The sequence below is a fragment of the Propithecus coquereli genome, unplaced genomic scaffold (assembly GCF_000956105.1).
Source record: "Propithecus coquereli isolate 6110/MARCELLA unplaced genomic scaffold, Pcoq_1.0 Scaffold223, whole genome shotgun sequence".
Classification (NCBI taxonomy): Eukaryota; Metazoa; Chordata; class Mammalia; order Primates; family Indriidae; genus Propithecus; species Propithecus coquereli.
The window spans coordinates 4,511,218-4,527,082 of NW_012147523.1; positions in this window are offsets into that span (position 1 = coordinate 4,511,218).

Consider the following 15,865-nt stretch of genomic DNA (forward strand, 5'->3'; position numbering starts at 1 on the left):
AAATAAACTCTAGGGTAGATTAGGTGGATGGTTGTGGGCTTGCCTTGCACCTGACAACTCCTGATGGCAATGATTTCCGGGTGGAATGAATTCTAGACAATCCACTCACTCTCTTGGGAAGGCAGCTCACTGACACACTGAGAGTCACCCTAAAACCACAGTCTGGTTATTCTAGAGGCTAATTCTCCTGTCATAACCCTCTTGTTCCAATGGCACTTCCTGAAATGGATTTCTGGATCTAGATTTTAGGGAATCCCAAAAGAAAAACAAATCTCAGGAAGGGGAATTTTAAAATTCAATGCCTTAGACATCAGGCTTTGATAACATAATCAGAGTCTCCACATGCTCCTGAATATTTAGTGATGGGGCCAAGTAGGCTATAACATTTCTATAAATAGCATAGAGATTCTTCAGTCATTTCTAAAGGCAGGGGACTAGAGATGAATGTTTAATTAATCTTTTCTCAGTCCTAGGGTCCTGTGAGTGAAGACATTCTGCATTCCCTGGCCATGACTTGCAAGCGTCACTACCCAGTTAAAGCGCTATCCATGGTTTTTACCAGTAGGTCCTGTGTCTGGTTAACATGTGTAACTAGTAAGCCATTGTCTGACTTTTGATCAAGTCCATTCATTTCCTTCTGCTGCTTCTTTGGCTCTGTGTCCGTGTTTCTTCCCATGCTACAAAACAGAAAGTGACGTGATCAATGCCCCAGCCCTGGACACTGACTCCACACTCTTCCTCTCTTTCACCTCCAGGGATTCCAGAAACATTTTTCTGTGCCGTAACCAAGAAGGGTTCCTATAGAGTCCTGATGAAATGTGGACTTCAGGTTCATGAGACATTGTACTATACTGTTCTGGTAATTAGATAACTAAAGGCCCTCAGGTAGATAAAAGATGAAACAGTGACCATTTTGCCCAGTCTCACTTCAAGGCAGATAATTTCCCCCTTAGCTCCCATGAGCAACATGTTGCTGTTTTCATTTGAAAAATCAAAAAAAATTTGCTTACCAATAATTTTCCAGAAATGTATTGTCTTGAGCATGGAAGACATGACTCGTTTGTGTGGCCATTATAAAAACACCCAACACTTATTTTCCTAAGAAGGAAAAGAATTCCAGAAAAGATGATAAATGCAGCATACAGACAATAGCTTTGGGGTGTATCTATGTTCGACTCAACTCTTCTTTAATTAACTAATTCAATAAATACTTATTGAACACCTACTAAGTATCAGCATTGTGCTTGGTGCTAAGGATACAATTGTGAAAAAGATAACGGAGGCTTTCTCAACCTTGGCTCCTGTGACTCTCGGACCAGATAATTCTGTGTTGCAGAGGCTGTCTTGTGCATTGCAGGATGTTTACAGCATCCCTGGCCTCTACCTATTAGATGCCAGCAGCATCTCTCCCCACCCCACCCCTACGTGGTGACCAGAAATGTCCTCAGACATTGCTGAATATCCCCTGGGTGTGTGTGTGTGTGTGTGTGTGTGTGTAAAATTATCCCCAATTTAGAACCACTAAGATAGATATTGTCCTTGACCTCATAGAGCTTACATTCTAGAGGGGAATCTAATATTTACAAAATTAAATAAAGGGATCACAAATTGTGGAAAGTGCTCTGAAGGAAGCAAACAGCATAATATGACAGAAAGTAGTCAGGAACGGGATCTACTTTGCATAGGTAAAGAGGTCAGGGAAGGTGGCGTAGGAGCCTAGATCTTCTTGAAGGATGGAAAGGAGGTGGCTGTGTCAAGAGTAGGGTGAAGGCTGGACTACACAGAGGGGACAGCAGGTGTCAAGACTCCGACGTGGGAAACAGCTTGGCCTATACAGTGAACAGAGAGAAGACCGTGTGGCCAGACCAAAGGGATTTCAAGAAGGGATGAGGGAAGAAGAAAACCTGTTGAGATGAGGTTGAGTTCTCTTCTCTGCAAACTGCATCTACACTCAGAGGGGTGAGTCCCGCAGCTTAAAGTCACAGCGTATTGAAGCAGTGTTAGACACATATCCAAGATGGATCAGATTCTCTCTCTGTGAATTCGGAATTAAGAGCTACCTTGTACCTTCAGAAGCAGGAAAAGTGGAGTGAATGGTCATTCCCTGCCTTGGTTTTCAGGGGCCCCTCTCTCCCGGTGTCCTCCTCTCTCTGCTCACCCTCCCTCTACGTGGGCACTGTAAGTTGGTGTTCTTTGAGGCTAAACAGTACACACTTTTCTCACTTTCTCCTCTCTTCCTAGGTAATCTTATCCATATCCCTGGCCTCAGCTACCATCCATCCTTCAAGTACTCCCAATTGTACGGCAAAAGCCCAGACTTCCCACTCTGACTGCAGACCTGTGCATTCGCTAACACTGGATATTTCCACCTGGAGCACCTCAAACTCGCCATGTCCAAGATCGAACTTGCGATATTCCCTACAAACTTATTGTCTTTTCATTGTTCTCTAGCTTAAGGGAAGAACCACCATCTATTACTATTTATGAGTAAAAACCTCAGGATTATTCTTGACACTCACTCCCCATGTCTGATCCATCACCTAATCTTGTTAATTTTACCTCTCTCCAATCTCTCTACTTCTCTGTCTCTGCTGACATTTCTCTAGCCCAGGCCACTGTCATCTCTGCCATAGACAACTACAGCAGACTCTAACTGGCCTCTCTACAACCCATTAGCCCTCCCATCCAATCTGTTCTCCTTACCAAAGCCAGAGTGATCCTTTAAAAACACAAATGCAATGTCACACCCTGTTCTTCTCCCTCCTGCTTAAAACCGTTCAAAGTCTTCTCTTTATTCCTAGGATGAAAACCAAGACGCTTCTGACGGCATTTGAGGCCCCACAAGGTCTGGCCACTGCCCACCTACCTCTCTAGGTCTCCCATGTCACCACTGCCCTGCCTTTCTCAGTTCCTGAAACACTATGTAGTTCCTTTAACCACAGGGCCTTTCTATGTGCTGCTGTCTTTGCTATGGAACATTCTTCTCTTTCTCCCCCCATTCTCATTGTGACATTTCAGCTCAAATGTCGCTTCCTCCAGGAAATCATCTCCAGCATCCCATTCTATTTCAGGTTTCTTGGTTTTTATATAGACTTTCATAAAACTGTGCTCCTTTCTTTGAGAGCACTTATCCTAATTTGGAATGATACATTCATTAGTGTGATTTTAAAAAATTTGTGTGTCTCTCCCATTACACTGTAAATTACATGACAGCAGGGGCTGCCAGGCACTCGATAAACATTTTGAGGAGCAGAGGGGAAGGGAAAGGAGGAGGTAGAGAAACTGCCTTGGTTCTCGAATTTTTAATTATTTATCGCAGGCGCGTGTGAGAACTGACTTCACTTTCTGCTCTTGGCTTCCATGAGATACCCTGTTCCTTATAATTCCCTCCCTTTTTCCTTGAACTAGCTCATTTAGGTTTCTGTTACTTGCAACTAAAAAAATACTAGTTAACATACAGCAAGTGAGAAACTCTGAATAAAGTTGCAGCTTACACATTAATTTAGAGCGTGTGTTCTTGTGAAATTATTCAATTAAATAGCCTAATAATGGTTCGGCAACTTGCTTTTCTTGTTCAGGTCTTTAATCTTTTATTCAAAGGATGCTTTGTTTTCTGGGAAGCACCAGGAGAATGTGGCAATGTCTTTAAAAAAAAAATAAGACTGGCTTTACTTCAGGGAGCTTTCCTGGGGGGCTGTAATGGCAGGGACTGTTGAAACAGAAACGCCACACGAACACTGGACACCCTATAGTGTCTCGGTTCCCTCTTTTAGGTGGTGATTAACAGCTCTTAATGAATTCAGAGGCCTGCACGACTGGATTCTGGGGTGACTTGTGTGGGCAGATGGAGAAGGGGTTGAATTGCATAAAACTTACAAAACAATGTGGTGTGCTAGAAAAAGCTCTGGGTCTTTGGTTTCTTCATCTGCAGAATGGAATGGGGATAATACTAGCCACACTGTCTCCTTCAACTTCATTGTCAAGAGGAGTGTAAAAGTGCTTTGGAAAATACAAAGTACTATAAAAATGTAGAAGACCAAAAAAATGTGCCGCATCTTCCAGCACTTCAGCATACGACACGGAAGCCGTCATTTGTGTCACGAACACTCAGAGTGCCAGAGAAAGCTGGTACTGGGGAGACAGGGGACAGGGCACCATCCTTACCCTCTGGCCTTTGCTCAGATGAACTTATTAGAGAGGTCTTCTCCGAGTACCGGAAGTCACTTGGCACCCCTTCCACCTTGCTTTCTCTCCACAGCACACGTCACCCTCTGAGGTTCTATATATTTACTTATTTACTGTCGGGGGCGGGGCACGTAAACACACTAGGAGATCCATGAGAGCAGGGACTTAGTAGCGTTCACTGCTAGATACTTTTGCATAAAACAGTGCCTAGAACATAGTAGCTGCTCAAAAAACATTTGTTGAATAAATGCACTAAGGACAGGTCCAGAGTTTAGGCAAAGGTGCGCCACATTACCCTGGGGGAGGGAGTAGCTGGAGGAGGGGAGGAGAACAAACCAGTCTATGGCAGAGAGCACTTAGGTCAAAAGGAGAGAGGGAGTCTTGATTATTGGATAAAAAAAAACCCTTCAGCTAACTTTCTGGCTTGTTAATAGCTGAATCTAGGATTCTGGTAAATATGCATCCAGGATAAAGCCACCCGCGGGGTCTACATTTGTAACTACAAAGTCACCTCTATTTGTGACTCCATCCAATCCACTCCAATCCATGCTGCCAGAGGAAAACTGTTCCTATGAGTACCTGGTTAGAGCCCTGCCACGGCTCTGCAGCGTCCCAGGGTGATCAAGGTGGACCTTCTTCACGAGGCTTCTCATCCCTTCAGGATCCGTGTCTCACGGACCCCTCCCCGCCAAGTCTCACCCTCCTCTGCTCCCTGGCAACCCCCACTTACACACACCTTGCTATTTCATACCCCCCCTGTGCTCAAGCTTTGCCCCTTTAGTCTGACAGGAAAACTCAGCAAGTCTTTCCTGAACCCCAGTCGCTGTCCCCAAGCTCTGAGGAAGCTGTTCTCTCACATGGAAGTCCTCACGTGGCTGTCCCCTCGCTATCTCCTGTGGAGCTGTCGTGGTCTGTCTCCCTACCAGCTCCACTACTTCCAGGTCTACTGTTGTACCCACAGCGCCTAGGACAACACTAGGCATGTAGGGAGCAGGTGCTTAAGACCCCAGCCTCCCTCAACCTGCTCGCTCAGTCCAGAGCTTAGTGTCTGGGCCTCCCGCACCCTCTCTCTCTCCACCCCTGTGAACCCTAGTGGCATTCACCCTCGCTTGTACTTCTTCATTTATTTCTCCATCTTTGGAAAAAGGGCCCCTGCCACCCCGGGGCCTTGCTTCTCCCAGTTCTCCCTTCTAGTTTGTCCAAGCTCCTCCAGGCAGGGCAACAGTGAAGCTTGCCCCGAGGGAAGTGTTAGCTGGTCTCCAAGGTAACAGACTGCACCATTGCAGCTTGGGGTAGGGAAAGGGAAAACCTTCCTCACCCCAGGGGAGAAGTTACCACTTTGTTGTTGATAACCACCTCTCCAGGGTCACTCTGCTTTTCTCCACGCTCACGAAAACCCGGAAGCAGGATTTGGACCTCTTTTCTATTTTCAGAACCTCCTGGTCCTCAGATTACTATGGTTTAGGCCAATAGAGCCCCGGTGCCTGCTGCCTTCCCGTGGTAGGAACTGAGGAAAAATATGAGAGAACCTGTGATGTGTACGGAGGGCGGTAAACATCTTCTGCTCTTCAGATTGCCCGGGAGAGGTCTGACAGCCCTCTACCCCCACCAGGTCCGGACCCACCCAAACCCGACTAGTACAACAAGCCCAGGGAGCTCTTAGCCTCAGGAGAGATCATCTACTACAGTGGCTCCTAAACCCAGGTCCCCATCAGGATCACCTGGGTTGTTTGCTAAGAAAACATTCCCATCCAGGAGATTGATTCAGTACCATGCTTAAATGTGGAAACATGATTTTTTCACAGTGACCCCAGGTGATTATGATGTAACTAGTCCTTGGTCCATAGTTGGAGCAACCCCTTCTTTTATAGAGGTCAACAGAGACAAAGTGATGTATCCAATGTCTATTACCTTGTCAGTGCTACTTATTTTCTCTTATCCAGGCCATTTCTCACATCAGTCTTTACTTTCTGAACCTGTAGTTTTACAAGTTAGAACATGTGCTACTTGCGGTGGTCATTATAGAGTAGAGAACCTTCAGGTGTTGACCCCAGCAGGCCAGGTCAGAAACAGCCAAACTCCTCAAAATAGGAACTGCTTATCAACCAGTTACTCTGGGCAGAACAGTCATGGGCTGAGAGCAGCCCCATGTGTAAATCCAAGGCGTTTGTCATTTGGCCAACACCAACAAGGCAGAAAAGGAGGAAGATCAGAGAGAGGTAAGGAAGTCACAAGAGGCTGTGAGCAACCAATGGCTACTCTGTGAACAAGAGGTGAGGACTCTTGTGCCCACCCTGACGGAAATTCTGGGTCGAAGGGGCTGGCTAGCTCTGAGACACCATTTCTCGTGACATGGGAGCCCCAGACAGGTAGTCTACCACCCTCACAACTTTCTTTGCTCCCTGGATACATGGGTTTTCAACATTGTACAAGAAGTAAAATCCAACACCGAATACTCTTTTTTTCTGCTTTCTTCTGCTTGATCTTATGTGACACATTCATTCTAGATATATCTGTGCCAGAGTGATAAAGTTAAGACTTTCAGGCTGCTGGGCCAGCCAAGAAGAAAGCTATGTGTGGGCACCACCTTTCTTAGTTCCCCTCAGGATGTAGATCAGGATTGGCCCCATGTAAGGCATCAGAGCACGACAAGAATTTCTTTTACCTTAGGTTCCTGGAAACTGATCAGGGTCAACTCATCTCTGGTCTTTTATTTAGGAGCTCTAACCTGGTCCCATCCCCGGGAGTATGGTGGGATACATTTTTTAGATATTAATTTGTGTTTTGCTTTGTTTCTTTCCTCCATTTCAAACCAGGAGCAGGTGTTTTTTTGGGGGGTTGAGAAGAAGCATCCTGAAGTCAACAGTTTTTTCTGTCTTTTGTAAAAAACTAAGTTAACGAAAAGATTAAGGTGATGTACCAAAGCAGGGGAAGTGAGGAATGTGTTTAATGTCAAGAGGAAAGTGGGAGTGTAAAGATTTTTTTTCGGTTAAAAGAGACAGAAACCCAACTTAAACTGGCTTAAGGAAAAAAGGGAATTTATTTGCTCAAGTAACAAAAGAATCCAGGGATAGTTATGGCTTCAGGCATGGCTTGATCCAAAGGCTAAAATGATGTTAACAGAACTCTGTCTCCATTTCTCATCTTTCTTTCTTCTGTGATGGCTTGATACTTGGCAGGATCTTCATGCGTGGCTGCCAACAGTACCAAACTGTTCCCCCTGCCACTTAGCAACTCTAAGGGAAGGAGAGCACCTCTTTTCCAGGAGTTTCAGTAAAGTCCCAGGCTGGTCATATGTCATGCTCATTTCTGAACCAATTACTATGACACTGATTGGTCAAGTTTATCTTCTGTGTCCAGCTCTGGAGCCAAAAGGTAAAATCAGCCCCATAAAACCACATGGCCCAAGGTAGGAAAGGAGTTTCCCAAAAGATAAAGAGCTTTTTTTAAAAAAAACCAAAGAAGGAGACACAAGTACTAGGCAAACATGCCTCTGAAGGAAGCCAAAGGAGAGAGGATATTCTCCCAGATAGAGATTTAAAAAAAAAAAAAAAATCAGATTTCTGAAAATCAGAGAGAATAGCGACACTTTGGTAAGATGGCCAGACCCAAGAGGAAATGGGGCTTGGTGCACTCAGGGAGGGTCCACAGCACAGGAGGACCCAGCTCGCTGCAGTTTATCATGCTGCAAGCAGGAGATGGACACAGCAAAACTATTGTACCATCCAGCCTGGGGCAAAAGTCATCTTCCAACAGATGACAAACCACTGGAGGGACCTTCCTAATGTTTGTTTGCGTCATGGAACTCTGCACAACCGAGGGTACCCGAATGACAAATAAATTTCCTACCAACATGGTAGAAGGGATCCAGTTGATTTTTAAGTGCTATGGGAGTGGAAGTGGGGACTAGGCTGTTTGGGAAAATTTCCCTGGGTGCTCAAATCCTGAAAGGGCCCCAATAAAATCAATGGGCGACCTCATCTAGCTTCACTAATCAAGGAAGTTAGCACTATAAAATGCCACCGAACAATGATTACGAAGAGAAAGCTTGACAGTGAGAGGGGAATGATGGAAGATTAGACACAAACAGCTTAAGTAGGAGGCTTTTCTTACATGCTTTTTTCCTTTCAACAAAGTAGATAAAGTAGATAATATTCACAAGTTATTCCTAAATAGAGACTACCTCTTATGGTTGTTTGCATTCCATATCCATAAGAAGCAAACCATAGATTTAGCTGCTCATGTTTGAGCCAAGGAATCATGCAACTGGGACAAGCTATTTTTATTTCCTTTAGACCAGCCAAACTGGCAATGTGGGACAGGAGCAGGAGGCCTAGATCTGAAGTCAGGGAACCAAGGTTTGAAATCCAGATTCACCAATGACTAGTTATAGAAACTCGAGCCAGTTGTTTACCCTTTGGATCCTTAGTTTTCTGGTCTATAAAATACCACCTCATACTTCACAGGAAGAGGATTAAGATGACTTATGGCAAAGCACAGAATCCATGAATTTAATGTTAATTTCTTTCTCTAAATGTAGTGAATGCCACTTCACCACAGTATTTTTTTTTTTTTTTTGAGACAGAGTCTCACTGTGTTGCCCGGGCTAGAGGGCCGTGGCATCATCCTAGCTCACAGCAACCTCAAGCGATCCTCCTGCCTCAGCCTCCCGAGTAGCTGGGACTACAGGCATGCGCCACCATGCCCAGCTAATTTTTTCTGTATATTTTTAGTTGTCCAATTAATTTCTTTCTAATTTTAGTAGAGACGGGGTCTCGCTCTTGCTCAGGCTGGTTTCGAACTCCTGAGCTCAAACAATCCACCCGCCTCGGCCTCCCAGAGAGCTAGGATTACAGGCGTGAGCCACCGCGCCCGGCCACCACAGTACTTTTGAAAATATGAATTGCTTTAATAAAGTAGTTGATATGCTTCGGTTAGAATGTCAAGTTATTATGATATTTGGGAAGTTTTTGTTCTCTAAGGACCAATGTTCACAACAGTATTATTTGTAATGGCATAAACATGGAAGCAACCTAAATGTATATCAAAATGGGAAGACAAATACATATATTTGGTATGATATACATCAAATGGAATACTAGGTAGCCATTAAAAATGAGGAAGCTCTATATTTACTGACATAGAAAGATTTCCATCACAAATTAAGAAAGTAGTGGCAAATATATGATCTTATTTTTATTAAACTGTAACAACAATAAAATGTCTGTTAAAACATCCAATAAACTGTTAACAATGGTGATCTCTGGAAGGTAGATTGTGGAGGGAACTTTTAATTTTCTATATTCCTGTTTGGTTTTTGAAAATTTTTACAGGTATTTGCTATTGTAAAAAGAAAATTCTTTTGTCCCAGTTTAGAGTCATAACTTCCCTCTCCACGAGAGCACTTAAGTTTCAAAAAAGTTATTGATGACCCTGAAAGCAAAATGAGGTAAAGCACTAGAGTGGTGTGTGTGAGGGTGGGATTGCAACACATGAGTCTGTTTGCTACTCATCAACTACACTAGTAAAATATGTAGACGATGAGGTGGCCAAAAGCTTTCTTAGATATGTAGATTAAGTTTTTTCACCATAGAGCAATTTATTATGGATCATGGAAAGTATTTTCTTCTACTGCATTTGCATTGGCCATAGAGAACAAAGCAATGCAAAACAATGAGGGGTTTCATTTTCATTTTTTATTTTAAGAAAACACCTGAATTGTCTTAAACAACTAATATTAAATGTTATTAAATATTTAAACAATATGAGGAAGAGTGCCAGAATGAGAACATGGTATTTAGTTCACTGATTTGCCCTGACAGATAATGAATGGGGATTGATTTAATAATGACCAAACACACTGGCAATATTTACTTAAGTGCCATAAAATGGACAATCGGGGACACCATATCTAAAATGAGATCAAATCCTTGAGTACATTCCTCTTAGTAGAAAATAATTAAAACTATCTTGGCAGGACCAAGTCTTTGCAAAACATACCAGATGTATGGCTTCAAGACAGTAGAGAACCCACAATATTGAAGCAACCTCTAGAGAGTTCTCTCAGGATCAACGCTGTGCTTGCATCATCTTGGTCCTCCAGTGTTAATGTATCAATGTTAGAGCACTGTGAGTTCAGCAGTAAAGGATCTTGAGTCCACAGAGAAGTCCTAAGGAGGTCAATGAAACTGATAGTATATAGTCAAACACCAATAAAGTAACCACACTTATAAAGGCTGATTTAGGCAAGCCTCTGCCTTCAAGAATAATTTTACTGAAACAATTCTGGTAGATACATGACTGGGTCTTTCAAATCTCCAGGGAATATGGTTTCATAATTTTCCTTTATAACCAAATTTTATTTTGGTAATTCAATTCAATGTGTAAAAGCATCGTGCCGGGTCTCTAGGGAAAACTGTATGAGAAAGCCATATTCCTTGCATTTGAGAGTTTATAATCTAGTTTTAGAGAAGCATTAAATAATGATAAGAGCAGCAACTAACATTTGAATGCTTACTATGTGCTAGGTACTTTATCTCATTTAAGCCAATAATAACACATAATGTAGGTACTATTATTAGCCCCATTCTACAGATGACAAAACCAAGGTGCACAGATTTACTAAGGGTCACACAGCTAGAGCTGTGGAATTGAGATTTGAATCCAGGCAGTCTACTCTTTTCTAGTAAGTTCTGTTACAGAGGTATAGCAAAAGAGACACCAAGCACAAAAGATTAGATATATTTCAAATATGGGAGGGATTAGGAAAAACCGAGAGGAGGCAGTACAGACACAGCCAAGGCAGGGAGTAGGTGTGGTGAGAGAACGGAGAGTGGGGTGGTTGCCAGTAAAAAGTGGAGAGAGAGTGGTGGGAAATAAGATTCGAGAGACAGCCTGAAGCCAGATCATGAAGGGTTTTCAATGCTATGCTAAAGGAGTTTGGACTTCATTCTCTAAACAGTGGGAATGACAGAAATGTGAATACGGAAATTATATGCTTTCTTTAGTGTTAAGACTATTTTGACAGAATTGATTTGGAAGAAGTAAATAGGATCAGTTGCAGGAAGACAGGTTCAACGGCTAGAGAACACAAACATCTGTCCTAAGTCTAAGGCCTATTTATCAAAGACATTCTTTCCTATGTTGAGTGCTCTGGTGGGACCTAGTTGTGTGACTTTGGGAAAAGTCAGTAAGTCTGTCTGAGGCCTCCATTTCTTCATCTGAAAAATGAAAACACTGGACAAGCTCTTTTACATTTCATCCAGCTCTAAAATTTTATAAATCTCATGAATAATCTCTTCTTGAAATTTAATCTTGGGTGGTCTTAGTTTGTCACTGGAATCAAGGCTGATTTATAAAAACCTTGAATGTGCTTCAAAATACCATCCCATGATGTTTTCTTATCCTGGGAAAAGAACCAAAACCCTAAAAAATAATACATTATGCTTGCTATCTTTAATACCATTTATAAATAACTACCTTTATTTTTGTTGCTGGGTAACTGTGACCCAGAGGAGTTGAGTTTGCATAAAAAGGAACCCACAGTCCTCTAGTCTTGGTATTTTTCCTATAATCTTCTCGTAGTGGCTAGAACAGAGTTGATGGAAGACTAAGTCAAAATAAGGTATTTCTGAACCCAGGTTATTGTTTTTTAAAGCCTCTCTGTTGCCTTTTCCTAAGGTATTACACCAAGGAGAAGGAAAAAGTGTTATCACCCCCTCTAGGAAGTTTAATATAAGTCTACCATTACAATTTCCAATTGACCTATTCATTGATGTTTATAGAAAAGGACCCTTCAAATACTTCTAACCTGTGTTATAAATCAGGACAAGATTTAGATGGTGTGAAGATGGGTGACCAACTCCTCCTGGTGTGCTGGAACTTTCCCAGTTATAGCACTGAAAGTCCCACGTCCTAGGAAAAACCCTCAGGCAAACCAGGATGGTTAGTCACCCTATGAAGACGCTCTTAAGTCCCAGAACCCAAGAACACCCAAATCCTACCATGTCTTAATCCCCCCCAACTCCCCATGAGGCTCCTGAAAAGGCCATATAAAGAAGAGATAGCATCAAAGGGTGACCATTTTATTATTAGTTATTATTAGGCTGGACTAACACTGACACCCCAGAGAGAGCTGTAGTAAAGGGGCACATGGATGAGTCTGAGGGCCAATGGCTGCTGTATTGGTCACATTTTAAGATTTTAAAAGCTAAGATCTTTTGGCCTGCAGTAAAGTAGAAGCAGAAGACTGAAGCAAAAATGGACTTAGGTTTACATGCAAGGTAGAAGGAAGAGAAAGATGGCTGGCCTTGGGGGATTTGGCTCAGTTTCTGTCTTCCATGTTTCTCATGCAGACATGATGCAGAAGAGAGCCACACATATGTGGTCTTTTATTGCTGAGTGATTCTGCTTATCGGTAAACATAGCCTAATCCATGTCCTGGAATATTAACAGCACCTCTTCCCTAGGGATGGGCTAGGAGTGGGAATGGAAGAAGTTAGGGGAGGATTCCCCCCTCCCCCAAATGCTAACAACAAAACCAATCCAAAAGGCATGAAAGTGTTCCTCTGTGAACATGTGAAACCTCTGCAAGAAATCACTTTTCAAAATGAAGCTTATTTCAAAGTAATAGAAGCCTTTTTAGTTTCTTTAGTAGACAATTTATTTTGATAAACTTGCTCAATAACAAAAATACAAGTGAAGAAAATTATGTTCATTTTATACAGTTGTATTAACAATTTGTTTTGAAACTATTAATTGAAAAATGTTATAACCAATTAGAAAACAATTCTTAATAAAGTTTGGGATAATATACAGACCTTGATCATAAACTTCAAAATCTCTGAAGGTGAAACAACTAAAAGTCCTATGTAGGGAATCTTACCTACACAGGCCACTTTTTTCCTTCATATATTTTTACCCTTCAAAAATTTTCTAAAAGCCAGCTTACTATTTTGAATTGTGAATGTAAATTTAATTTTTAAAGAAGATCAAGTGGGTTGATAAAACAGTTACTACAGTCAGAGTAACTTGTGGCTAGTAGTCTTTTAATAAAGACAAAATAAATGCAACATGTTCTTCCCATGAAGCCCACGATGCAAAATAATAGCTAATGGTATATCCAAAGTTAGTTTCCAATATTTTTTCAGGGCCTTTCCTCTAAATCAACAGATTGTTTGTCACAGGACTATTTATTATTTCACTTAATAGATTAAACAGTGAATTCACAGAACATCAAATGGGGATATCAAAGCTTTAGGCAAAAGGGTAAAAACCAATAAAGTGTTTTGGTCATCTAGAACATTAAAAAGAAAAAAAGAGCCATCCTTCAAAAACAGAAAATAGGTTTATAAGAGGTGGAAGAGTCAGAAAAATTACATACACACATTAACAACATAGAACATGGATTACCTTTGGAAAGAATCATACTGAAATGTTTGCTTTTAATGAATTGAAATTTTTTCATGTTTACAGATGTTTAGGCATGTTCAATAGGAGCTTCCAAAAATTTCGAACTAATTCAGTCTTGTGCAAATAAAACCTAAAAATAGTATTCAGCAGATTTTACAGTGATATTCTTAGGTATGAGAAGAATGCACACACTCTAAAAACAATGTAACAGACAAAAGTTTGACAAATGATTGCACCATAAAACAGTGTTTTATATACAGTTTATAAGATATGATTTCCTGCTATAAATTAATACTGTACTATATAGTACTCATTATAGTGACCTTTTTAAAAGCAACTGCTGACAGTTGTCTATCTTTTCACTTACAGGATTTATAGAAATTTATATGAATGAGTCCATTTCAATGTTTGGTCTGGAAGTGTACAAAGACTTGACTTCACATACTACTTGATGGGATGGTTTTAATCCTGGGTTAGAGTGCTGATTGGCTAGACGGAGTTTTCCCCTATCAGCCCTTTAGTGCACTGGCCCCCAAGATAATAATGAAATTAAAGACAATTTAATGGTTTGGGTAATAGATACAAATAAAACCTTAAATTTTGTAATCTTAAATGCAATACCACTGTAAGTGAAAGAAGTAAACAGTGGGGAAATTCTTAGCAGCTGAGAAACTTTCTCTCCCCATGCTCATGATCCAGTTAAAAATATTTTGAGAAACTATTTACAATACAATTCATCTTTTGGAAGAGAAAAGCTCTTGGTCATATTATAAATTAATTTGAACGATACTTTGCTAACACTTTATCTCAGTGGTATAATGGTGACAACCAAAGCTTTCCTTTAAAGTGATCCATCTGATTGAGGACCAATCAAATCACAATGGGAACTGCAATCCCAAATGTCCATAGAACATGTCCAGTGGTATTCTTAGAATTGACTAGACATCATAATACTTGGGGAAAAATAGTCTCCCTCAGGATTTCCCAATGGTTTCTTTTACCCTGGGAAGGAAAAGTATGACATTCCCACAGAATACTCAAGGAATGCACCATAGTGGTGGTCCATCTCTTCCTGACTCCCGAGTGAGCTGAAACACTGGGGTTTTCTTTCACAATAAAATACTGCTGAATTAACAGTAAGATATAAGAATGTCAAACAAGCCAGTGTGAAACACATTAAGCTCCTCCATTTTATACTTTGAATATCTGTGGAGGTAGCCCCATCTCTGAAGTATCATTTTATAATTTACAATCTAGCTTTTTGAAAAACAGTGCATTCATTTCTGCTTGTGTGAAGCATGGGCTACATAGGACTCTACCTCTACTGACAGGGACATTTGGGTCACCATTTCACTATAAAGAGGAAAAACTGCGCTCCACTGCCATGAAACACCCTCCTGTCCTACATTTCAAACAGGAGATCATCTATAGTGTTCACCAGAAAAACAACTAAGCATTGATACGAAGGCATGGAAATGTGGAGAAGAGAAATACTGCATTTTAAAACTATTTGTGAGTTCAAGGGTTAGCTGCAATGCTTATTTTAGGAAAAAACTTAAAGCTGTGGGTTTAGTACAGCCCTTTAAAGTAACTGCAAAAATGTTAGCTTTTAGCAAACAAAGGGATATAGCATATAAAGAAAATATTATATTGCTCAGGTTTTTGGTAAAGATGTATCCATAATGCTTACAGATGAAAAACATTACTTTTTATGGCAGAGTGAAATTAGTGTTGTAAATAGCCAAAATAACCAGATATTTACTAGTAAACTTTGTATTTATGCAAAGTTGTGTGCTTGAACATATAAACTGTATTATTAATGTAACAGACCGAGCCAGTAGAAAAGAATCTTTGTACAATAGACAATAGTTGCCAATAATTTAAATAGTGTCAGACTCCCCAAATTATAAGGTTTGACATGATCTTACCTTCTACTATCATATACAAATAAATTAATTCTACAAAGAATTTTTAGCTTAACTTAAAATTGCACCTAGACAGGTATGGGATTATTTGTACCTATTACAAAAACCTGTTAAAATCAAGGGCTGCTACAAAGAATGAGGTAAACTGAAGACTCTCTCCACTATGCAGCCTTCAGATAAATGGCTTTTTTTCTATTGAGTTCTAGGTTTGCACACCACAGTGTTTTGCTAGCAAAGCATTCAGAATTCTCTTCCAGGAACTGTTTGCATGTGTGTGTATATAAATTTACACACACATACTCACACACACATATATACACACTGTATACTGCATCAGCAAAATA